Source organism: Stenella coeruleoalba, assembly GCF_951394435.1.
Source record: "Stenella coeruleoalba genome assembly, chromosome: 21".
NCBI lineage: Eukaryota > Metazoa > Chordata > Mammalia > Artiodactyla > Delphinidae > Stenella > Stenella coeruleoalba.
In genome coordinates this window covers 1,218,769-1,242,955 of record NC_137167.1, presented here as the reverse complement: position 1 = coordinate 1,242,955, position 24,187 = coordinate 1,218,769, and the positions used below count along the sequence as shown (strand labels likewise).

The 24,187-nt window shown below is 49.4% G+C and overlaps 1 long non-coding RNA gene across 1 annotated transcript in view; it reads right to left on the bottom strand.

Annotated features, from left to right (window-relative positions):
* Window positions 1-11,048: 11,048 nt before the first annotated feature.
* Window positions 11,049-24,187, bottom strand: part of LOC307179652 — a 35,059-nt gene continuing 21,920 nt past the window's right edge. Inside the window, exons 4-5 of the long non-coding RNA XR_013825496.1 lie at window positions 16,241-16,360; window positions 11,049-13,276 (exon numbers count right to left, since the gene is read on the bottom strand). This is a non-coding gene — a long non-coding RNA (uncharacterized lncRNA). The remainder of the gene's footprint in view (window positions 13,277-16,240; window positions 16,361-24,187) is intronic.

The window sequence follows — 24,187 nt, the reverse complement described above, 5'->3', positions numbered from 1 at the left end:
CTGGTGTGAGGCTACTCCTGCGTGCCTCACTCCCAGCCCCTTGGTGATGTGGGTCCTCTGGTTTGAGGCCATATGTGCTGGGTTCCTCACCTTTCGATGGTGTGGCCCCGCAGGTTTGAGAACACTCCTGCCTGCTTCCCATCCCCTTGGTAATGGGGGCCTTTCGGTGAGCGTCTGATCCTGCCTGGGTCCCTCAGCGTTCTGTGAGGTGGGCCCTCTGCTGTGAGGTCACTCCTGCCTGGCTGGCACTCGTCGCCTTGGCGACGTGGGCCCTCTGGTCGCAGTTGGAGCCTGCTGGGAGCCTCCTCCCCTGGGTGATCAGGGCCCTGTGGCGTCAGGCCCTAAGTCCTGGGCTCCCCATATTTTCTGCTGTGCGCCCAGTGGTGCGAGGACACTCCTGCCAGGTTCCCATCCTCAGGGGGATGTGGGCCTTCTGCTCTGAGGTCCCAACGGCTGGGTTGCTCACGGTTCCATGGTGTGGGCCCTCTCGTGTGAGTTCACTCCGGCCTTGATCCCATAGCCTCGTGGCCCTGGGCCGCCTGTTGGGGGAGGGTCCAGCTCCTGGATTCCTCACATTTTTTATTCTGTGGGCCCTCTGTTGTGAGGCTACTCTTGCCTGCCTCAGTCCCAGCCCGTTGGTGATGTGGGTTCTCCGGTTTGAGGCCACACGTGCTGGGTGCCTCACCTTTCGATGATGTGGCCACACTGGTGTGAGGACACTCCTGCCTGGTTCCCATCCCCTTCGTGATGTGGGCCCTCTGGTGAGAGTCTGATCCTGGCTGGGTCCCTCAGACTTCTGTGAGGTGGGCCCCCTGATGTGAGGTCACTCCTGCCTGGCTCGCACACGTCGCCTTGGCGACGTGGGCCCTCGTGTGGCAGTTGGAGCCCGCTGGGCGCCTCCTCCCCTGGTTGATGAGGTCCCTATGGCTTAAGACCCTAACTGCTGGGCTCCCCACGTTTTCTGATGTGCAGCCAGTGATGCCAGGACACTCCTGCCAGGTTCCCATCCTGCTGGGGATGTGGGCCTTCTGCTCTGAGGTCCCAGCGGCTGGGTTGCTCACAGTTCCATGGTGTGGGCTCTCTGATGTAAGTTCGCTCCGACCAGGATCCCATGGCCTCTGTGTTCCTGGCCGCCTGATGGGAGGTTCCAACTGCTGGATTCCTCACCTTTTTTATTCTATGGGCCCTCTGTTGTGAGGCTGCTCCTGCCTGCCCCACTCCCAGCCCCTTGGTGATGTGGGTCCTCTGGATTGAGGCCACATGTGCTGGGTTTCTTACATTTCGATGATGTGGCCCCACTGGCGTGAGGACACGCCTGCCAGGTTCCCATCCCTTTGGTCACGTGGGCCCTCTGGTGAGAGTCTGATCCTGGCTGGGTCCCTCACCCTTCTGTAAGTTGGGCCCTCTGCTGGGAGGTCATTCCTGCCTGCTTGGCACACGTCACCTTGGCGACGTGGGCCGTCTGTTGGCAGGTGGAGCCTGCCGGGAGCCTCTTACCCTCGGAGATGAGGGCCCTCTGTCGTCCGGTCCTAACTGATGGGCTCCCCACATTTTCTGATGTGCGCCCAGTGGTGCGAGGACACTCCTGCCAGCTTCCCGTCCCCTTGGGGACGTGGGCCTTCTGCTCTGAGGTCCCAAAGTCTGGGTTGCTCAGTTCCATGATGTGGGCCCTCTGGTGTGAGTTCACTGCGGCCTGAATCCCGTAGCCTCGGTGCTCTGGGCCACCTGCTGGGAGGTGCCAACTGCTAGATTCCTCACCTTTTTTATTCTATGGGCCCTGAGTTGTGAGATTTCTCCAGCATGCCTCACTCAGAGCCCCTCGGTGATGTGGGTCCTCAGGTTTGAGTCCACGTGTGCTGGGTTCCTCACCTTTCGATGGTGTGGCCCCACTGGTGTGAGGACACTCCTGCCTGGTTCCCATCCCCTTGGTGATGTGGGCCCTCTGGTGGGAGTCTGATCCTGGCTGCGTTCCTCACCCTTCTGTGAGGTGGGCCCTCTGCTGTGAGGTCACTCCTGCCTGGCTGGCACACTTCGCCTTGGCGACGTGGGCCCTCTGGTGGCAGTTGGAGCCTGCCGGGGGCCTCCTCCCCTCGGTGATGAGGGCCCTCTCGCGTCAGGCCCTAACTGCTGGTCTCTCCGCATTTTCTGAATGTGCCCCCAGTGGTTCGAGGACAGTCCTGCCAGGTTCCCGTTCCCGTGGGGATGTGGGCCGTCTGGTCTGAGGTCCCAGCGGCTGAGTTACTCACAGGTTCATGATGTGGGCACTCTGGTGTGAGTTCACTCCGGTCTGGATCCCGTAGACTCGGTTCCCTGGGCCGCCTGCTAGGAGGTTCGATCTGCTGGATTCCTCACCTTTTTAAATCTACGGTCCCTCTGTTGTGAGTCTACTCCTGCCGGCCACGCTCCCAGCCCCTCGGTGATGTGGGTCCTCTGGTTTGACGCCACGTGTGCTGGGTTCCTCACCTTTCGATGATGTGGCCCCACTGGTGTGAGTACACTCCTGCCTGGTTGCCATACCCTTGTTGATGTGGGTCCTCTGGTGAGAATGTAATCCTGGCTGGGTTCCCTAACCTTCTGTGTGGTTGGCCCTGTGCTGTGAGGTCACTCCTGCCTGGCTGGCACACTTCGTCTTGGCGACGAGGGCCCTCTGGTGACAGTGAGAGCCTGCTGGGCGCCTCCTCCCCTGGGTGATGAGGGCCCTCTGGCGTCATGCCCTAACTGCTGGCCTCCCCACATTTTCTGATGTGCGCCTAGTGGTGCGAGGACACTCCTGCCAGGTTCCCATCCCCACGGGGATGTGGGCCTTCGGCTCTGACGTCCCATCTGCTGGGTGGCTCACAGTTTCACGATGTGGGCCCTCGGGTGTGAGTTCATTCCGGCCTGGACCCCGTAGCCTCCGTGCCGTGGGCCGCGTGCTGGGAGGTGCCAACTGATGGATTCCTCAGCGTTTTTATTCTGTGGGCCCTCTGTTGTGAGGCTCCTCCTGCCTTCCTCACTCCAAGCCCCTTCGTGATGTGCGTTCTCTGATTTGAGTCCACGTGTGCTGGGTTCCGCGTCTTTCGTTGACGTGGCCCCACTGGTGTGAGGACACTCCTGCCTGGTTCCCATCCCCTTGGTGATGTGGGCCCTCTGGCGAGAGTCTTATCTTGCCTGGGTCCCTCAGCGTTCTGTGAGGTGGGCCCTCTTCTGTGAGGTCACCCCTGCCTGGCTGGAACACGTCACCTTGGCGACGTGGGCCCTCTGTTGGCAGCTGGAGCCTGCTGGGTGCCTCCTCCCCTCGGTGATGAGGGGCCTCTGGCTTCAGGACCTAACTGCTGGGCTCCCCACATTTTCTGAGGTGCGTCCAGTGCTGCGAGTACACTCCTGCCAGGTTTCCATACCCATGGGGATGTGGGCCTTCTGCTCTGAGGTCCCAACTGCTGGGTTGCTCACAGTTTCATGATGTGAGCTCTCTGGTGTGAGTTCACTCCGGCCTGGGCCCGATAGCCTCGGTGCTCCGGGTCGCTTGCTGGGAGCTTCTTCCAACTGCTGGATTCCTCGCCTTACGTATTCTATGGGCCCTCTCTTGTGAGGTTACTCCTGCCTGCTTCACTCCCAGCCCCGTCGTGATTTGGGTCCTCAGATTGGTCGCCACATGTGCTGGGTTCCTCACCCTTCGGTGATGTGGCCCCACTGGTGTGAGGCCACTGCTGCCTGTTTTCCATCCCCTTGGTGATGTGGGCCCTCTGGTGAGAGTCTGATCCTTGCTGGGTTCCTCACCCTTCCGTGAGGTGGGCCCTCTGCTTTGTGGTCACTCCTGCCTGGCTGGCACACGTCGCCTTGGCGACGTGGGCCCTCTGGTGTTAGTTGGAGCCTGCCGGGAGCCTCCTCCCCTCGGCGATGAGGGCCCTGTGTCGTCAGACCCTAACTGCTGGGCTCCCCCCACGTTTTCTGATGTGCGCCCAGTGGTTCGAGGACACTCGTGGCAGGTTCCCATCCCCAAGGGGATGTGGGCCTTCTGCTCTGAGGTCCCAGTTGCTGCGTCGCTCACCGTTTCATGAAGTGGAACCTGTGGTGTGACATCACTCAGACCAGGATCCCATAGATTTGGTGCTGTGGGCCACATGCTGGGAGATTCCAAATGCTGGAGTCCTCACCTGTTTTATTCTATGGGCCCTCTGGTGTGAGGCTACTCCTGCGTGCCTCACTCCCAGCCCCTTGGTGATGTGGGTCCTCTGGTTTGAGGCCATATGTGCTGGGTTCCTCACCTTTCGATGGTGTGGCCCCGCTGGTTTGAGAACACTCCTGCCTGCTTCCCATCCCCTTGGTAATGGGGGCCTTTCGGTGAGCGTCTGATCCTGCCTGGGTCCCTCAGCGTTCTGTGAGGTGGGCCCTCTGCTGTGAGGTCACTCCTGCCTGGCTGGCACTCGTCGCCTTGGCGACGTGGGCCCTCTGGTCGCAGTTGGAGCCTGCTGGGAGCCTCCTCCCCTGGGTGATCAGGGCCCTGTGGCGTCAGGCCCTAAGTCCTGGGCTCCCCATATTTTCTGCTGTGCGCCCAGTGGTGCGAGGACACTCCTGCCAGGTTCCCATCCTCAGGGGGATGTGGGCCTTCTGCTCTGAGGTCCCAACGGCTGGGTTGCTCACGGTTCCATGGTGTGGGCCCTCTCGTGTGAGTTCACTCCGGCCTTGATCCCATAGCCTCGTGGCCCTGGGCCGCCTGTTGGGGGAGGGTCCAGCTCCTGGATTCCTCACATTTTTTATTCTGTGGGCCCTCTGTTGTGAGGCTACTCTTGCCTGCCTCAGTCCCAGCCCGTTGGTGATGTGGGTTCTCCGGTTTGAGGCCACACGTGCTGGGTGCCTCACCTTTCGATGATGTGGCCACACTGGTGTGAGGACACTCCTGCCTGGTTCCCATCCCCTTCGTGATGTGGGCCCTCTGGTGAGAGTCTGATCCTGGCTGGGTCCCTCAGACTTCTGTGAGGTGGGCCCCCTGATGTGAGGTCACTCCTGCCTGGCTCGCACACGTCGCCTTGGCGACATGGGCCCTCGCGTGGCATTTGGAGCCCGCTGGGCGCCTCCTCCCCTGGTTGATGAGGTTCCTATGGCTTAAGACCCTAACTGCTGGGCTCCCCACGTTTTCTGATGTGCAGCCAGTGATGCCAGGACACTCCTTGCAGGTTCCCATCCTCCTGGAGCTGTGGGCCTTCTACTCTGAGGTCCCAACGGCTGGGTTGCTCACAGTTCCATGGTGTGGGCTCCCTGATTTAAGTTCACTCCGACCAGAGAGCCCTACACCATGATAGTGTGAGCAAGCCAACCGTTGGGACCTCAGAGCAGAACGCCCATATACCCATGGGGATGGGACCCTGGCAGGAGTGTCCTCGCACCACTGGGCGCACCTCAGAAAATGTGGTGAGCCCAGCAGTTAGGGCCTGACGCCAGTGGGCCCTCAGCACCGACGGGAGTAGGCTCCCAGCAGTCTCCAATTGCCACCAGAGAGCCCACCTCACCAAGGCGACGCGACGTGTGCCAGCCAGGTAGGAGTGACCTCACATCAGAGGGCCCACCTCACAGAAGGGTGAGGAAACTAGGCAGGATCAGACTCTCACCAGAGGGGCCAAATCACCTCGGGGACGGGAACCAGGCAGGAGTGTCCTCACTCCAGTGGGGCCATACCTTCGAAAGGTGAGGATCCCAGTACATGTGGCCTCAAACAAGAGGACCCACATCACGACGGGCCTGAGAGTGAGGCAGGCAGGAGTAGCCTCATAACAGAGGGCCCATAGAATAAAAAGTGTGAGGAATCCAGCAGTTAGAACCTCCCAGCAGGCGGCCCAGAGGACCGAGGCTATGAGATCCAGGCCGGAGTGAACTCACACCAGAGGGCCCACATCATGAACGGTGAGCAAACCAGCATTTGGGACCTCAGAGCAGAAGGCCCACATCCACATGGGGATGGGAACATGGCAGCAGTTACCTCGCACCACTGGGCGCACATCAGTATATATGGGGAGCCCAGCAGTTAGGGCCTGACGCCAGAGCGCCCCAATCACCGAGGGGAGGAGGCTCCCAGCCGGCTCCAACTGCCACCAGAGTGGCCACGGAGCCGAGGCGATGAGTGCCAGCCAGGCAGGCGTGACCTCACAGCAGAGGGCTCACCTCACAGAAGGGTGAGGAACCCAGCAAGGATCAGACTCTCACCAGAGGGCCCACATCACCAAGGGGATGGGAACCAGGCAAGAGTGTCCTCACACCACTGGGGCCACACCATCGAAACGTGAGGGACCCAGCACATGTGGTCTCAAACCAGAGGACCCACATCACCAAGGGGCTGGGAGTGAGGCAGGCCGGAAGAGCCTCACAACAGAGGGCCCATGGAATAAAAAAATGTGAGGAATCCAGCAGTTGGAACCCCCCTGCAGGCAGCCCGGAGCATCTAGGATATGGGATCCAGGCTGAAGTGAACTCAAACCAGAGGGCCCCACACCATGAAAATATGAGGTAGCCAGCCGTTGGGACCTCAGAGCAGAAGGCCCACATCTCCACGGTGATGAGACACTGGCAGGGGTGTTCTGGCACCAACTGGGCACACATCAGGAAATGTGGGGGAGCCCAGCACTTAGGGCCAGACACCAGAGTGGTCCTCATCACCGAGGGGAGGAGGCTCCCAGCAGGCTCCAAATGACACCAGAGGGCCAATGTTGCAAAGGCAACGTGTGCCAGTTAGCAGTGACCTCACAGCAGAGGGCCCATTCGCAGAAAGGTGAGGAACCCAGGTAGGATCAGACTCACCAGAGGGCCCTCATCACCAAGGGGATGGGAACCAGGCACGAGTGTCGTCCCACCAGTGGGGCCACATCCACATCATCGAAAGTTGAAGAACCCAGGACATGTGGCCTCAAACAAGAGGTCCCACATCACCAAGGGCCTGGGAGTGAGGCAGGCTGGAGGAGCCTCAAAACAGAGGACCCATGGAATAGAAAAGATGAGGAATCCAGCAGTTGGAACCCCCCAGCAGGCGGCCCAGAGAACCTAGGATATGGGATCCAGTCCGCAGGGAACTCACACCAGAGTGCCGCACACCATGAAATTGTGAGCAAGCCAGCCGTTGGGACTTCAGCTCAGAGGCCTACATCACCATGTGAATGGGAACCTGGCAGGGGTGTCCTGACACCACTGGGCACGCATCAGGAAATGTGGGGGAGTCAAGCCGTCAGGGCCTGACGCCAGAGGAGCACTCATCAACGAGGGAAGGAGGCTCCCAGAAGGCTGCAACTGACACCAGAGGGCCCACGAGGCTAAGGCGTCGTGTTCCAGGCAGGAGTGACCTCACAGAAGAGGGCCCACCTCACAGAACTGTGAGGAACCCAGGAGGGATCAGACTGCCACCAGAGGGCCCACAACACCAAGTCTATGGGAACCAGGGCGGATTTTCGCACACCAGTGGGGCCACATCCACATCATCGAAAGTTGAGGAACCCAGCACATGTGGTCTCAAACCAGGGGACCCGCATCACCAAGGGGCTGGGGGTGAGGCAGGCAGGAGGAACCTCAACAACAGAGGGCCCATGGAATAAAAACGTGAGGAATCCAACAGTTTGAACCCCCCAGCAGGCGGCCCGGAGCACCGAGGCTATGGGATCCAGGCCGCAGTGAACTCACACCAGAGGGCCCCACACCATGAAAGTGTGAGCAAGCCAGCCGTTGGGACCTCAGAGCAGAAGGCCCACATCTCCACGGTGATGAGACACTGGCAGGGGTGTTCTGGCACCACTGGGCACACATCAGGAAATGTGGGGGAGCCCAGCACTTATGGCCAGACACCAGAGTGGTCCTCATCACCAAGGGGAGGAGGCTCCCAGCAGGCTCTAAATGACACCAGAGGGCCAATGTTGCAAAGGCGACGTGTGCCAGTTAGCAGTGACCTCACAGCAGAGGGCCCACTTCGCAGAAAGGTGAGGAACCCAGGTAGGATCAGTCTCACCAGAGGGCCCTCATCACCAAGGGGATGGGAACCAGGCACGAGTGTCGTCCCACCAGTGGGGCCACATCCACATCATCGAAAGTTGAAGAACCCAGGACATGTGGCCTCAAACCAGAGGACCCACATCACCAAGGGGCTGGCAGGCAGGCAGGAGGAGCCTCACAACAGAAGGCCAATGGCAAAAAAAGGTGAGGAATCCAGCAGTCGTAACACCCTAGCAGGCGGCCGGGATCACCGAGGCTATGGGATCCAGGTCGCAGTGAACTCACACCAGAGTGTCCCACAGCATGAATCTGTGAGCAAGCCAGCCGTTGGGACCTCAGAGCAGAAGGCTCACATCTCCATGGGGATGGCAACCTGGCAGAGGTGTCCCGGTACCACTGGGTGCACATCAGGTAATGTGGGGAACCCAGCAGTTAGGGCCTGACGCCAGAGGGGCCCTCATCACCGAGGATAGGAGCCTCCTAGCAGGCTCCAACTGACACCATAGGGCCCACGTTGCAAAGGCCACGAGTGCCAGGCATGAGTGACCTCACAGAACAGGGCGCACCTCACAGAACGGTGAGGAACCCAGGCAGGATCAGACTCTCACCAGAGGGCTCACATTACCAAGGTGAATGTAACCAGGCAGGAGTGTCCTCACACCAGTGGGTCCACATCCACATCATCGAAAGTTGAGGAACCCAGCACATGTGGCCTCAAATCAGAGGACCCACATCACCAAGGGGCTGGGAGTGAGGCAGGCAGGAGGAGCCTCACAACAGAGGGCCCAGGGAATAAAAAGGTGAAGAATCTAGCAGCTGGAACCTCCCAGCATGCAGCCCGGAGCACCGAGGCTATGGGATCCAGGCTGCACTGAACTCACACCAGAGGGCCCCACACCATGGAAGTGTGAGCAATCCAGCGGTTGAGACCTCAGAGCAGAAGGCCCACATCCCCATGGGGATGGGAACCTGGCAGGGGTGTCCTCGCACCACTGGGCACACATCAGGAAATATAGGGGAACCCAGCAGTTAGTTAGGGCAACAGTCTTGCCTCTTATGCTAACTGATGCCGTTATGATGTGCCTAACTCAGGCCCTGACAGTGTGTCTAACTAAGGCCCTGCTGCCGTCAATATCTAAAATCCTGACATTATTCTGAGCTAATATCCTGACCCATGTCTTTCCAAGGTCCTGAAACTGTCCCAAAGTAAGCCCTGACGCTGTCCCTAAGTGAGGCCCTGAGGCTGTCCCTATCAGAGGCCCTGAGAAAGTCTTTAACGAAGACCCTAATGCTGATCCTACAGAGGCCCTTATACAACTCCTATGTCATGCCCTGACACTGTCCCTCACTCAGGGCCTAAAGAAAGGCCTCACTTAGGCCCTCTTGCCATACCTTAGTTAGGCTCTGATGCTATCCCTACATCAAGCCCTGACACTGGTCCTAACTAAGGCCCTGATGCTCTCAATAACTAAGCTCTTCACGCTATCCCTAGCTCATTTCCTGACACGATCCCTGGCCTGGAACCTGACTCTCTCCCGAGCTAATTTCCTGCCTCTTGTCCTCACAGCAGCCCTAATGCTCTCCGTAACTAGGGCCCATACTTGTCCTAACTAGGGCCCTGCCACTGTTTCTAACTATGGCCCGGAAACTGTCCCTAATATAGGTCCTACTGCCGGCAATAACTAAAATTCGGACACTATCCTGAGTTCAGAATCGGACCCATTTCTAACCAAGTTCCTGACACTATCCCTAGAAAGCCCTGTCTCTGTCCCTAAGTGAAGGACTGAGGCTGTGCCTAACTTAGGCCTTTAAGCTATCCCTAACTCAGGCCTTGAAGCTCTGACCATCTGAGGCCCTGATCATGTCTTTAACTAAGACCCTATTGCTGATCCAACAAAGTCCCTGATGCAGCCCCTACATCGTGCTCTGACAGTGTCCCCAGCTAAGGGCGTGACGCTAGGCCTCACTCAGTCCCTGTGGCTCTCTCTAAGTCAGGCTCTGACACTGTCCTTACCTGTAGCCCTGACACTGGTTCTAATTAAGGCCCTGATACTCTCAATGACTAAGGTTTTGACAGTATCCCTAGGCCATTTCCTGACACGATCCCTAAACTTTACCCTAAGCCTGTCCGGAGCAACTCTTCTGCCTCTTATGCTAACTGAAGCCCTTATGCTGTGAATACCTCAGGCCCTGAATATAGTCCCAAGGCCGTGACACTGTACCTAAGTAAGGCCTAGATGCTCATCCTAAATCCGGCCCTGACACTGTCCCTAAATATGGCCCTAACACTCCTGCTAACACAGGCCCTGACACGGTACCTAAAAGAGATACAGATGCTGGTCCTATCTAAGGCCTTGACACTGTCCCTAACTAAGGCCCTGCTGCCGTCAATATTTAAAGTCCTGACAGTATCCTGAGCTTATTATATCCTGGCCCATGTTTTATTAAGGTCCTGAAACTGTCCCAAAGTAAGCCTTGATGCTGTCCCTACGTGAGGCTGTGAGGCTGTCTCTCACACAGGTCCTGAGAATGTCTTTAAGAAACCCCTTAGGCTGTTCCTACCGAGGCCCTTATGCTGCTCCTAAGTCATGCCCTGACACTGTCCCCAGCTAAGGCCCTGACTCTAGGCCTCACTCAGTCCCTGTCGCTCTCCCTAAGTCAGGCTCTGACGCTGTCCCTACCTGAAGCCCTGACACTGGTTCTAAATTAGGCACTGATGCTCTAAGTAGCTATGGTCTTGACACTATCCTTACATCATTTCCTGAAGCTGTTCCTAGACCTTAACCGAACCTTGTCTTTAGCTAATGTCGAGTCTCTTATGCTAACTAAATCCCTGATGCTGTCCCTAACTAAGACCCTGAATTTAGTCCCGAGCCCGTAAGCCTGTCTCTAACTGAGGCCTGGAGGCTGTCCTTAACAAAGGCCCTCAACTTATCTTTAACTGAGGCCCTGACACCCTCCCTAATTAAGGACTGAGGCTGTCTCTGACTAAGGCCCTGAGTCTGTCTTTAACTACTGGCCTCACTCTTTCCCTAACAAAGGTCCTGACACATTCCCTAAGACCCTGACACGGTCCCTAATAACTTGAGCTGTCCCTCATTAATGCCCTGATGCGGCCCATAAATGATGTACTGAAGACGGAACGAAGGTCCAGACGATGTCAGTAATGACCCAAAATGTCTCTTACTAAGGACCTCAAATTACCTCTGAGGCCCTAAAGATGTCCATAACTAAGGCCCTGAAACTATCTCGAACTAAGACCCTCAAGTTATCTTTAACTGAGGCCATGACAGTGTCCCTAACAAAGAACCTGACACAGTCTCTAACTAAGGCTCTGAGTCTGTCTTTACCTAATGGCCTCACTCTTTCCCCAACTACTCCCTGATGCTGCCCCTACCCAAGGCCCTGACGGTGTGCCTAATTGCCTGAGCTGTCTTTCACTAATACCCTGACCCTGTCCATAACTAACGCCCTGATGATGTCCCTAACGAACAGCCTGAAGTGTCTCTTACTAAGGCCCTCAAGTTTTTCTCTGAGGCCCTGACACTCTCCCTAATTAGGGCCTTGACACTGTCTGTAAGTAATGGCCTGATGCAGCTCCTACCTGAGACGCTGATGCTCTCACTGAGACCTTGAAGTCTCTACCTGAGAAGCTGACACTGTCTGTAACTAATTTTCTGGCTTTTTCCTTAACTAACATCCTAATTTTGTCCCTAAATAACGCCCTGACACTGGTCCTAACTATGGCCCTGATGCTGACCCTATCTAAGGCCCTGACAATGTCCCTAATAGACTTAGATGTCCCTTACTGTTGGCCTGACCCTTTCCCTCACCAAGGCCCTGACCCTCTTCCTAACTAAGGCTGTGATGATGTCTCTACCTGAGGCACTGTCACTGTCCATAATAACGGCCGACTCTTTCCTTAACACCCTGATGCTGTCCCTAATAGCCTCATGTATCTCTCAATAACGCCCTGATCCTGTCCATAACTAAGGACCTGAATATGTCCCTAAGTATGTCTCTGATGCTGTCCTTAACTAAGGCCCTGATGCTCTCTCTACGTAAGACACTGACACTATCTATAATAATGGTCTGTTTCCCTAACTAATACCCTGATGCTACCACTAATTGAGGCCATGAAGATGTCCCTAATACGCTTAGGTGTTCCTCTGTATCACCCTGATCCTGTCCATAACTAAGGCCCTGAATATGTCCCTAGGTAAGTCTCTGACGCTCTCCCTAACTAAGGCCATGATGCTGTCTCTACCTCAGAATCTGAAATTCTAATGTCCTGACTCTCCCTAACTAACATCCTGACGCTGCCCCTAAGTGAGGCCCCAACACTTGTCTTAACTAAGGACTTGCCGCTGTCCCTACCTAAAACCCTGACACTGTCTGTAACTAATGACCTGACTCTTTCCCTAACTAACACCCTAGTTTGGGCCCTAACTAACGCCCTGACACTGGTTCTAATTATGGCCATGATGCTGGCTCTAAGGCCCTGAAGATATCCCTAAGTAACTGCCTGAACTGTGTCTAACTAAGGCTCTCACGTTATCTCTAAGTGAAGCACAGACACTGTCCCTAACTTAGGCCATGATGCTGTCCCTTATAGTCTAAGCTGTCATTAAATAATGCCCTGATCCTGTCCATAAGTAAGGTCCTGAATATGTCCCTAAGTGCATCTCTGACGATGTCCTTAACAGCCTGAATCTCTTCAAGTTATTTCTGAGGCTCTGACACTGGCCCTTCCTAAGGCCTCACCCCAGGGTTGTCCCAGGCTGCTGGGCGGTTTTCTCTTGTCCTCATCTCTAGCCAGGTGCCTGCCATCGGCCACTCTAAGATTCTGCGATACAGTGGTCCCACGTGGGATGTGCCTGTGTAGGCTCACCACCGGGAGGAGAGTCATGGCCACTCCGCCCTCCAGGGGACTGCGGCTCAGGGTAGGAGCCTCTCAGCCAGTGTCTGGACACAGGGTTCTGTGTCCTTGTTTGTTGTAAATCCCTTGGAGTTATCTCTAACATTTTTGAATGGACATCCGCGCCTCTGCATATTTATAATATAAATTATTTACCACATTAAAATCCAGGAATGACATTCTTAGAACGAGCAGGAGAACACTGCATGCCCCCCCAATGATCTATTACTTGGAGAATTTAAAATTCTAATGAGAAAACACTCACTATCCTCACCCTCTTGGGCGTCAGCACAAGGAGGGAATCAGCTGCATCCTTTATTTATCCCTCTGATTTTCCAGAACCTTTCCTTCCAGGAGACATCTCTGGGCTCTTCGGGAGCTGTGAGTGGTGGCTGTCAGGTAAAGCTGAGACTGAAAAGCAAGAGAAAGACAGACAGAGGAGGAGATGAGAATCGGTGACAGGGAGAAGCAGGGGCGTCCACGTTCAATCGCAGGCTGAGAGTCTGGGTTAGTCTCCAGCGAAGCTGAGGACCACCAGGGTCTGGCCCCACTGGCCTTGTCACCTGGTGTGGGGACGGGGACAGCCAAACCCCCATGGCCACTCTCAGAGAAATCAGGGAGGTGGGAGGGCACCCCTGAGAGCCGGATTGAAAATGGTCATGCTGTGAAATAATAAGATGCGCTTTCAGAAAAGTGAAAACTGTTCTCTTGGTTCTCAGAGACTTGCAAACACTCTGTGTCCTTCTGGAGGCATGCCGAAGCCTTCAGCCTTTGAGGGCAGTAATGGGAGTGCATCTGGGCTCAAAACCATCCAGCACTCACTCCCTGAGGGTGCTGAGGATGACCCGTGTCCACCCCTCGGGTGCTGTGGGGCCTGAAATCCCCTGATCACCGAGGATGGGAGGGGCCGCACAGACACTCCACTGGACCACCGGTGGCCTGGCTGCTGGGCTACGGTCCTTTATCAGATACGTGGTTTGCAAACATCTTGGGCCATTTTGGATGGTGGATTATCTTACTCTTTGCTCCTTTTATACACAACTGTTTTTCATTGAGGAAGTCCAATTCATCTATTTTGTCTTTTGTTGCTTGTGCTTTTGGTAGATCTAAGAAATCATGACCAAATCCAAGGTCATGAAGACTTACTCTCATGTTTTCTTCTAGGAGTTTTCTAATTTTGGTTCTTGCGTCTAGGCCTTTGGTCCATTTTGCATCTAGGCCTTTGGTTGATTTTGTATATGAGGTGGGGGGAGGTAAGGGTCCAACTTTACTCTTCTGCATGTGGGTATCCAGTTGTTCCAGAACCTGTTCTCACTGTTTGGGAGAAAATATCTGCAAATGACACGACCAACAAGGGTTTAATTCTGAAATATACAAACACCTCATACAATTCAAAAAAGAAAAAAGATCAAAAAATAGGCAGAAGGTCTAAATAGACATTTCTCCAAAGACATACAGATAGCCAATAGGCACCTGAAAAGACGTTCCACATCGCTAATTATTAGAGAATGCAAATCAAAACTACAGTGAGTTATCACCTTGTAGTAGTCAGAATGGCCATCATTAAAATGTCTAGAAATAAATGCTGGAAGGGGTGTGGAGAAAAGGGAACCCTCCTACACTACTGGTGGGAATGTAAATTGATGCAGCCGCTATGGGAAACAGTATGGAGGTTCCTCAAAACCTAAAAATAGAATTAACCATATGAACCAGCAATCTCACTCCTGGGCACACATCCAGACAAAACTATAATTCGAAAAGATACGTGCACCCCAGCATTCACAGCAGCACTCTTCACAATAGCCAAGACACGGAAGCAACCTGAATGTCCCTCAACAGATGAATGGATATTGAAGATGTGGTACATATATACAATGGAACATTACTCAGCCATAAAACAGAATGAAATAATGCCATCTGCGGCTACATGGATGGACCTAGAGATTATCATACAAAGTGAAGTCAGTCAGACAGAGAACAATAAATACCATATGATATCACTTATATGTGGATTATAAAATGAGACCCAAATGAACCTATCTACAGAACAAAAACACACTCACAAATATAGAAAACAGACTTGTGGTTGTCAAGGTGAAGACAGCGGAGAGGGATGGATTGGGAGTTTGGGATTAGTAGATGAAAATTATTATATATTGAATGGATAGACAAGGTCTTCCCGCACAGCACAGGGAACTGTATTCAATACCCTGTACTTAACCATAATGGAAAAGAATATGAAAAATATATATATATGTATGTTTGTATATATGAATCACTTTGCTGTACAGTAGAAATGAACACAACATTGTATGTCAACTATACTTTAATATCAATTAGTTTGAAGGCACTTTTATAAATTAGGTCTTATTTCTCTTGTCCTTTCATCCTGGGACAAATGTATAAGAGAAACTAACCTGGATTACTCCGGGATGAACTCGTATCACACAGAACTTTAATTGTTGGACAAACCATGAATACGAGTTACACCATGGGATGTCCTGACCCAATATGAAGTTTGTAAACCTTGTATCAAGCCTGCAGAATCCACTAAATTTGGAAATTCAAACTGAAATGAAGCCACCTATCCCATGACTTCTCCACAACTAGTTATACAACATCAATTGGAAACCATATACAATCAAATGAATGTAGACAAACAACTATAGCCTTCCTCTTTTTGCCTTTTAAATGAAGACGGTATTTAAGGTGATGTCTTGGGCCATTTCAGGGTGTTACTCAATTTCCTGTGTATCTGCCATGCACACAGGAGGTACACATGTTAGTTAACTTGTTTGTGCAACTATATGAAGGTAGTTAATACCACAAAACTGTATACGTAAAGTGAATTAAATGCTAAAGTCGTGTTTTGTATTCTTAATGACAATGAAAAAAAGTGCAGTGCTGATATTTGTTACAAAAATGAACATTGAAAATATTCTTAGTGAAAAAAGTCATACAGAAAAGGCCACCTAGATCCCATACTCATCTTGTCTGCTTCAAATCCATCAAGGTTGTCCAAATGAGGGAGAAACTCAATAATGGTTCCAGAAAAAGAAAACTGAATCAGGATGGAAAAGGACACTTTCATACAGTTGGGACAGTAGGTGAAAGTTGAAGTGGGGCTGAGTATTAAATTATAATGTGGACATCAGGATTTCTTCATTTAGGGGTTATGTGCTGGTTCCTTGGGCAAAACACACTGAGCATTTTGTATGAAGTGGCAAACGTGAGTACTTTTTGCCATTATTGCAACTTTTCAGTACATTTTAAATTACTGGGAAGTAAATTACTTTTCTAGACAACCATGTCAGTGTCATGCCAGAAAATCAGATAAGATGGACATCAAATTTTGTTATAGAGGCTAAGACTTACCCAGACCACGTTCAACCAAAGTTGTGATACTTATTTCCCTTGTCGGAGTCTGCATGGTATGAAGAGGCACCGTGGGAAGAGTATATTAGTAGCTACCATCTCTTGGGTCCTGTGGATTACCTGGGATGCAGTAGAAACTGTGAGATTTTAGTATAGCAATTTTTCACATTACTTCAAAAAATATGCTAAAAAATAAATTCAGTAAAGTTGCAAAATATGGATCAATATACACAAATCAGTTTTGTTTCTATACACTAATAATGAACCACCAGCAAGAAAAGTTAAGAAAACAATCCCATTTACAATTCCATCAAAAAGAACGAACTATTTAGCAATAAATTTAACCAACAGCATGAAAGACCTATACTCAGAAAACTAAAGCATTGATAAAGAAACTGAAAACACAATAGAAAACAATACTCCATGCTTATTCATCAGAAAAAATTACTATTATTAAAACGTTTGGGATAGGGGGAAGTTGTTGGAAGAGTAAGACACAGAGATCACCCTCCTCCCCACAGATAGACCAGAAATACATCTACACGTGGAACAACTGATACAGAACACCTACTGAACGCTGACAGAAGACCTCAGACCTCCCAAAAGGCAAGAAACTCCCCACGTACCTGGGTAAGACAAAAAAATAAATAAACAGAGGCAAAAGACTAGGGACGGGCCTTGCACCGGTGGGAGGGAGCTGTGAAGGAGGAAAGGTTTCCACACACTAGGAAGCCCATTTGCGGGTGGAGACTGCGGGTGGTGGAGGGGGAAAGCTTCAGGGCTGCAGAGGAGAGTGCAGCCACAGGGGTGCGGAAGTTAAAGCGGAGAGATTCCCGCACAGAGGATCGGTGCCAACCGGCACTCACCTGCCCAATAGGCTTGTCTGCTCCCCAGCCTGGACGGGTGGGGCTGGGAGCGGAGGCTCGGGCTTCGATCCGAGCGCAGGGAGAGGACTGGGGTTGGCAGCGTGAACACAGCCTGCAGAGGACTAGTGTACCACGGCTACTCGGGAGTCCGGGGAAAACTCTGGACCTGCCAAAGAGGCAAGAGACTTTTTCTTCGCTCTTTGTTTCCTGGTGCGTGAGGAGAGGGGATTCAGAGCGCTGCTTAAAGGAGCTCCAGAGACGGGTGTGAGCCGCGGCTAAGAGCGCCAACCCCAGAGACGGGCATGAGACGCTAAGGCTACTGCTGCCACCACCAAGAAGCCTGTGTGCGAGCACAGGTCACTATCCACACCCCCCTTCCGGGGAGCCGGTGCAGCCCGCCACTGCCAGGGTCCTGGGATCCAGGGACAACTTCCCCGGGAGAACGCACGGTGCTTCTCAGGCTGGTGTAGCGTCACGGCAGCCTCTGCCGCCGCAGGCCCACCCCTCACTCCGTGCCCCTCTCTCCCCCATGGCCTGAGTGAACCTAGCCCCCCAATCAGCGGCTCTTTAACCCCGTCCTGAGCGAAGAACAGACGCCCTCTGGCGACCTACATGCAGACGCGGACCAAATCCAAAGCTGAGCCCCGGGAGCTGTGTGAACAAAGAAGAGAAAGGAAGATCTCTCCCAGCAGCCTCAGAAGCAGCGGATTAATGCTCCACGATCAACTTGATGTACCCTGCATCTGTGGAATACCTGAATAGACAACAAATCATCCCAAATTGAGGAGGTAGACTGTGAGAGCAAGATTTATGATTTTTTCCCCTTTTCCTCTTTTTGTGTGTATGTGTATGCTTCTGTGTGAGATTTTGTCTGTATAGCTTTGCTTTCACCATTTGTCCCAGGGTTCAACCTGTCCTTTTTGTTTTTTCTACTTTCTCAAAATTTTTTCTTAATAATTATTTTTTATTTTAATAACTTTATTTTATTTTACCTTGATTTATTTTATTTTCTATTGTCCTCTTTCTTTCTTTCATTATTTCCACTTTTTCTCTCTTTTATTCTGAGCTGTGTGGATGGAAGGCTCTTGGTGCTGCAGCCAGGAGTCAGTGATGTGCCTCTGAGGTGAGAGAGCCACCTTCAGGACACTGGTCCACAAAAGACCTCCCAGCTCCATGTAATATCAAATGGCGAAAATCTCCCAGAGATCTCCACCTCAACACCAACACCCAGCTTCACTCAACGACCAGCAAGCTACAGTGCTGGACACCCTATGCTAAACAACTAGCAAGACAGGAACACAACCCCACCCATTAGCAGAGAGGCTGCCTAAAATCATAATAAGGCCACAGACACTCCAAAACACACCACCAGACGTGGACCTGCCCACCAGAAAGACAAGATCCAGCCTCATCCACCATAACACAGGCACTAGTCCCCTCCACCAGGAAACCTACACAACCCACTGAACCAACTTTAGCCACTGGAGACAGACACCAAAAACAACAGGAACTACGAAACTGCAGGCTGCAAAAAGGAGACCCCAAACCCACTAAGATAAGCAAAATGAGAAGACAGAAAAACACACAGCAGATGAAGGAGCAAGATAAAAACCCACCAGACCTAACAAATGAAGAGGAAACAGGCAGTCTACCTGAAAAAGAATTCAGAATAATGATAGTAAAGATGATCCAAAATCTTGGAAATAGAATAGAGAAAATGCAAGAAACATTTAACAAGGACCTAGAAGAACTAAAGAGGACACAAGCAATGACGAACAACACAATAAATGAAATTAAAAATACTCTAGATGGGATCAATAGCAGAATAACTGAGGCAGAAGAACGGATAAGTGACCTGGAAGATAAAATAGGGGAAATAACTACTGCAGAGCAGAATAAAGAAAAAAGAATGAAAAGAACTGAGGACAGTCTCAGAGACCTCTGGGACAACATTAAACACACCAACATTTGAATTATAGGGGTTCCAGAAGAAGAGAAAAAAGAAAGGGACTGAGAAAATATTTGAAGAGATTATAGTTGAAAACTTCCCTAATATGGGAAAGGAAATAGTTAATCAAGTCCAGGAAGCACAGAGAGTCCCATACAGGATAAATCCAAGGAGAAACACACCAAGGCACATATTAATCAAACTGTCAAAAATTAAATACAAAGAAAACATATTAAAAGCAGCAAGGGAAAAACAACAAATAACACACAAGGGAATCCCCATAAGGTTAACAGCTGATCTTTCAGCAGAAACTCTGCAAGCCAGAAGGGACTGGCAGAACATATTTAAAGTGATGAAGGAGAAAAACCTACAACCAAGATTACTCTAGCCAGCAAGGGTCTCATTCAGATTTGATGGAGAAATTACAACCTTTACAGACAAGCAAAGGCTGAGAGAGTTCAGCACCACCAAACCAACTTTACAGCAAATGCTAAAGGATCCTCTCTAGACAAGAAACACAAGAGAAGGAAAATACCTATAATAACGAACCCAAAACAATTTAGAAAATGGGAATAGGAACATACATATCGATAATTACCTTAAATGTAAATGGACTAAATGCTCCCACCAAAAGCCACAGACTGGCTGAATGGATACAAAAACAAGACCCATATATATGTTGTCTACAAGACACCCACTTCAGACGTAGAGACACATACAGACAGAAAGTGAGGGGATGGAAAAAGATATTCCATGCAAATGGAAACCAAAAGAAAGCTGGAGTAGCAATTCTCATATCAGACAAAATAGACTTTAAAATAAAGACTAGTACAAGAGACAAAGAAGGACACTACATAATGATCAAGGGATCAATCCAAGAAGAAGATATAACAATTGTAAATATTTATGCACCCAACATAGGAGCATGTCAATACATAAGACAAATACTAACAGCCATAAAAGGGGAAATCGACAGTAACACATTCATAGTAGGGGACTTTAACACCCCACTTTCACCAATGAACAGATCATCCAAAATGAAAATAAATAAGGAAACACAAGCTTTAAATGATACATTAAACAAGATGGACTTCACTGATATTTATAGGACATTCCATCCTAAAACAACAGAATACACATTTTTCTCAAGTGCTCATGGAACATTCTCCAGGATAGATCATATCCTGGGTCACAAATGAAGACTCAGTAAATTTAAGAAAACTGAAATTGTATCAAGTATCTTTTCTGACCACAAAGCTATGAGACTAGATATCAATTACAGGAAAAGATCTGCAAAAAAATACAAACACACGGAGGCTAAATAATACACTACTTAATAGCTAACTGATCACTGAAGATATCAAAGAGGAAATCAAAAAATACCTAGAAACAAATGACAGTGGAGACACGATGACCCAAAATCTATGGGATGCAACAAAAGTAGTTCTAAGGGAGAAGTTTATAGCAATACAATCCTACCTTAAGAAACAGGAAACACCTCAAATAAACAACCTAACCTTGCACCTAAAGCAATTAGAGAAAGAAGAACAAAAAAAAACCCCAAAGTTAGCAGAAGGAAAGAAATCATAAAGATCAGATCAGAAATAAATGAAAAAGAAATGAAGGAAATGATAGCAAAGATCAATAAAACTAAAAGCTGGTTCTTTGAGAAGATAAACAAAATTGATAAACAATTAGCGAGAATCATCAAGAAAATGAGGGAGAAGACTCAAATCAATAGAATTAGAAATGAAAAAGGAGAAGTAACAACTGACACTGCAGAAATAAAAAAGATCATGAGAGATTACTACAAGCAACTCTATGCCAATAAAATGGACAACCTGGAAGAAATGGACAAATTCTTAGAAATGCACAACTGCCAAGACTGAATCAGGAAGAAATAGAAAATATGAACAGACCAATCACAAGCACTGAAATTGAAACTGTGATTAAAAATCTTCTAAGAAACAAAAGCCAGGGACCAGATGGCTTCACAGGCGAATTCTATCAAACATTTAGAAAAGAGCTAACACCTATCCTTCTCAAACTCTTCCAAAATATAGCAGAGGGAGGAACACTCCCAAATTCATTCTACGAGGCCACAATAACCCCGATACCAAAACCAGAAAAGGATGTCACAAAGAAAGAAAATGACAGGCCAATATCACTGATGAACATAGATGCAAAAATCCTCAACAAAACACTAGCAAACAGAATCCAACAGCACATTAAAAGGATCCTACACCATGATCAAGTGGGGTTTATTCCAGGAATGCAAGGATTCTTCAATATACGCGAATCTATCAATGTGATACACCATATTAACAAATTGAAGGAGAAAAACCATATGATCATCTCAATAGATGCAGAGAAAGCTTTTGACAAAATTCAACACCCATTTATGATTAAAACCCTCCAGAGAGTAGGCATAGAGGGAACTTTCCTCAACATAATAAAGGCCATATATGACAAACCCACAGCCAACGTCTTCCTCAATGGTGAAAAACTGAAAGTACTTCCACTCAGATCAGGAACAAGACAAGGTTGCCCACTCTCACCACTCTTACTCAACATAGTTTTGGAAGTTTTAGCCACAGCAATCAGAGAAGAAAAAGAAATAAATCCAAATCGGAAAAGAAGTAAAGCTGTCACTGTTTGTAAATGACATGATACTATACATAGAGAATCCTAAAGATGCTACCAGAAAACCACTAGAGCTAATCAATGAATTTGGTAAAGCAGCAGGACACAAAATTAATGCACAGAAGTCTCTGGCTTTCCTACACACTAATGATGAAAATATCTGAAAGTAAAATCAAGAAAACACTCCCATTTACCATTGCAACAAAAAGAATAAAATATCTAGGAATAAACCTACCTAAGGAGAAAAAAGACCTGTATGCAGAAAATTATAAGACACTGATGAAAGAAATTAAGGATGATACAAAGAGATGGAGAGATATACCATGTTCTTGGTTAGGAAGAATCAACATTGTGAAAATGACTCTACTACCCAAAGCAATCTACAGATTCAATGCAATCCCTATCAAACAACCACTGGCATTTTTCACAGAACTAGAACAAAAAATTTCACAACTTGTATGGAAACATAAAAGACCCTGAATAGCCAAAGCAATCTTGAGAACGAAAAACGGAGCTGGAGGAATCAGGCTCCCTGACTTCAGACTCTAATACAAAACTACAGTAATCAAGACAGTATGGTACTGGCACAAAACCGGAAAGATAGATCAATGGAACAGGATAGAAAGCCCAGAGATAAACCCATGCACATATGGTTACCTTATCTTTGATAAAGGAGGCAGGAATGTACTGTGGAGAAAGGACAGCCTCTTCAATAAGTGGTGCTAGGAAAACTGGACAGGTACATATAAAAGTATGAGATAACATCACTCCCTATCACCATACATAAAAATAAGCTCAAAATGGATGAAAGACCTAAATGTAAGGCCAGAAGCTATCAAACTCTTAAAGGAAAACATAGGCAGAACACTCTATGACATAAATCACAGCAAGATCCTTTTTGACCCACCTCCTAGAGAAATGGAAATAAAAACAAAAATAAACAAATGGGACCTAATGAAACTTCAAAGCTTTTGCACAGCAAAGGAAACTATAAACGGGACCAAAAGACAACCCTCTGAATGGGAGAAAATATTTGCAAATGAAGCAACTGAAAAAGGATTAATCTCCAAAATTTACCAGCAGCTCATGCAGCTCAGTAAGAAAAAAAAACAAACAACCCAATCCAAAATTGGGCAGAAGACCTAAATAGACATTTCTCCAAAGAAGATATACAGACTGCCAACAAACACATGAAAGAATGCACAACACCATTAATCGTTAGAGAAATGCAAATCAAAACTAGAATGAGATACCATCTCATACCAGTCAGAATGGCCATCACCAAAAAAATCTAGAAACAATAAATGCTGGAGAGGGTGTGGAGAAAAGGGAACACTCTTGCACTGCTGGTGGGAATGTGAATTGGTTCAGCCACTATGGAGAACAGTATGGAGGTTCCTTAAAAAACTACAAATAGAGCTACCATATGACCCAGCAATCCCACTACTGGGCATATACCCTGAGAAAACCATAATTCAAAAAGAGTCATGTACCAAAATGCTCATTGCAGCTCTGTTTACAATAGCCAGGAGATGGAAACAACCTAAGTGTCCATCATCGGATGTATGGATAAAGAAGATGTGGCACATATATATAGTGGAAAATTACTCAGCCATAAAAAAAATGAAACTGAGCGATCTGTAATGAGCTGGATGGACCTAGAGTCTGTCATAGAGAGTGAAGTAAGTCAGAAGGAGAAAGACAAATACCGTATGCTGACATATATATATGGAACTTAAGAAAAAAAAATATGATGAAGAACCTAGGGGTAAGACAGGAATAAAGACACAGACCTACTAGAGAATGGACTTGAGGATATGGGGAGGGGGAAAGGTAAGCTGTGACAAAGTGAGAGAGTGGCATGGACATATATACACTACCAAGCGTAAAACGGATAGCTAGTGGGAAGCAGCCGCATAGCACAGGGAGATCAGCTCGGTGCTTTGTGACCACCTAGAGGGGTGGGATAGGGAGGGTGGGAGGGAGGGAGATGCAAGAGGGAAGAGATATGGGAACATATGTATAACTGATTCACCTTGTTATAAAGCAGAATCTAAAACACCATTGTAAAGCAATTATACTCCAATAAACATGTTAAAAAAAAAAAGTTTATTCTACCTAAAGCAATCAACAGACAGTGCCAGGAAAAGTAGACACCAGTCTCCAAAGAACGACACTGGTCACCATTTACACTGCACATAAAACTAAAAGTGCACAGTATTCCACATTAAACCCTTTCTCTCCTGAGTCCCCTGAAGATGCACCCCACCCAGCCAGCAGTCAGCTGCACAGGAAGATTCTCCACACTTGCTCATTTTTTCCTCTTGTGGAGTCTCCTCACCAGTGGTTCCTGAGAAAACCCAGCTCCTGTCTGTGTGGACAATGCCTCATGGTCCGGAAACTTAGGCCCTGACAGGAGACAAAGATCCTGTCTGCTTGTCACAGAGCAAAGTCTGTGGGCAGGGTGCACCTGTGCCCCCACGGTCACAC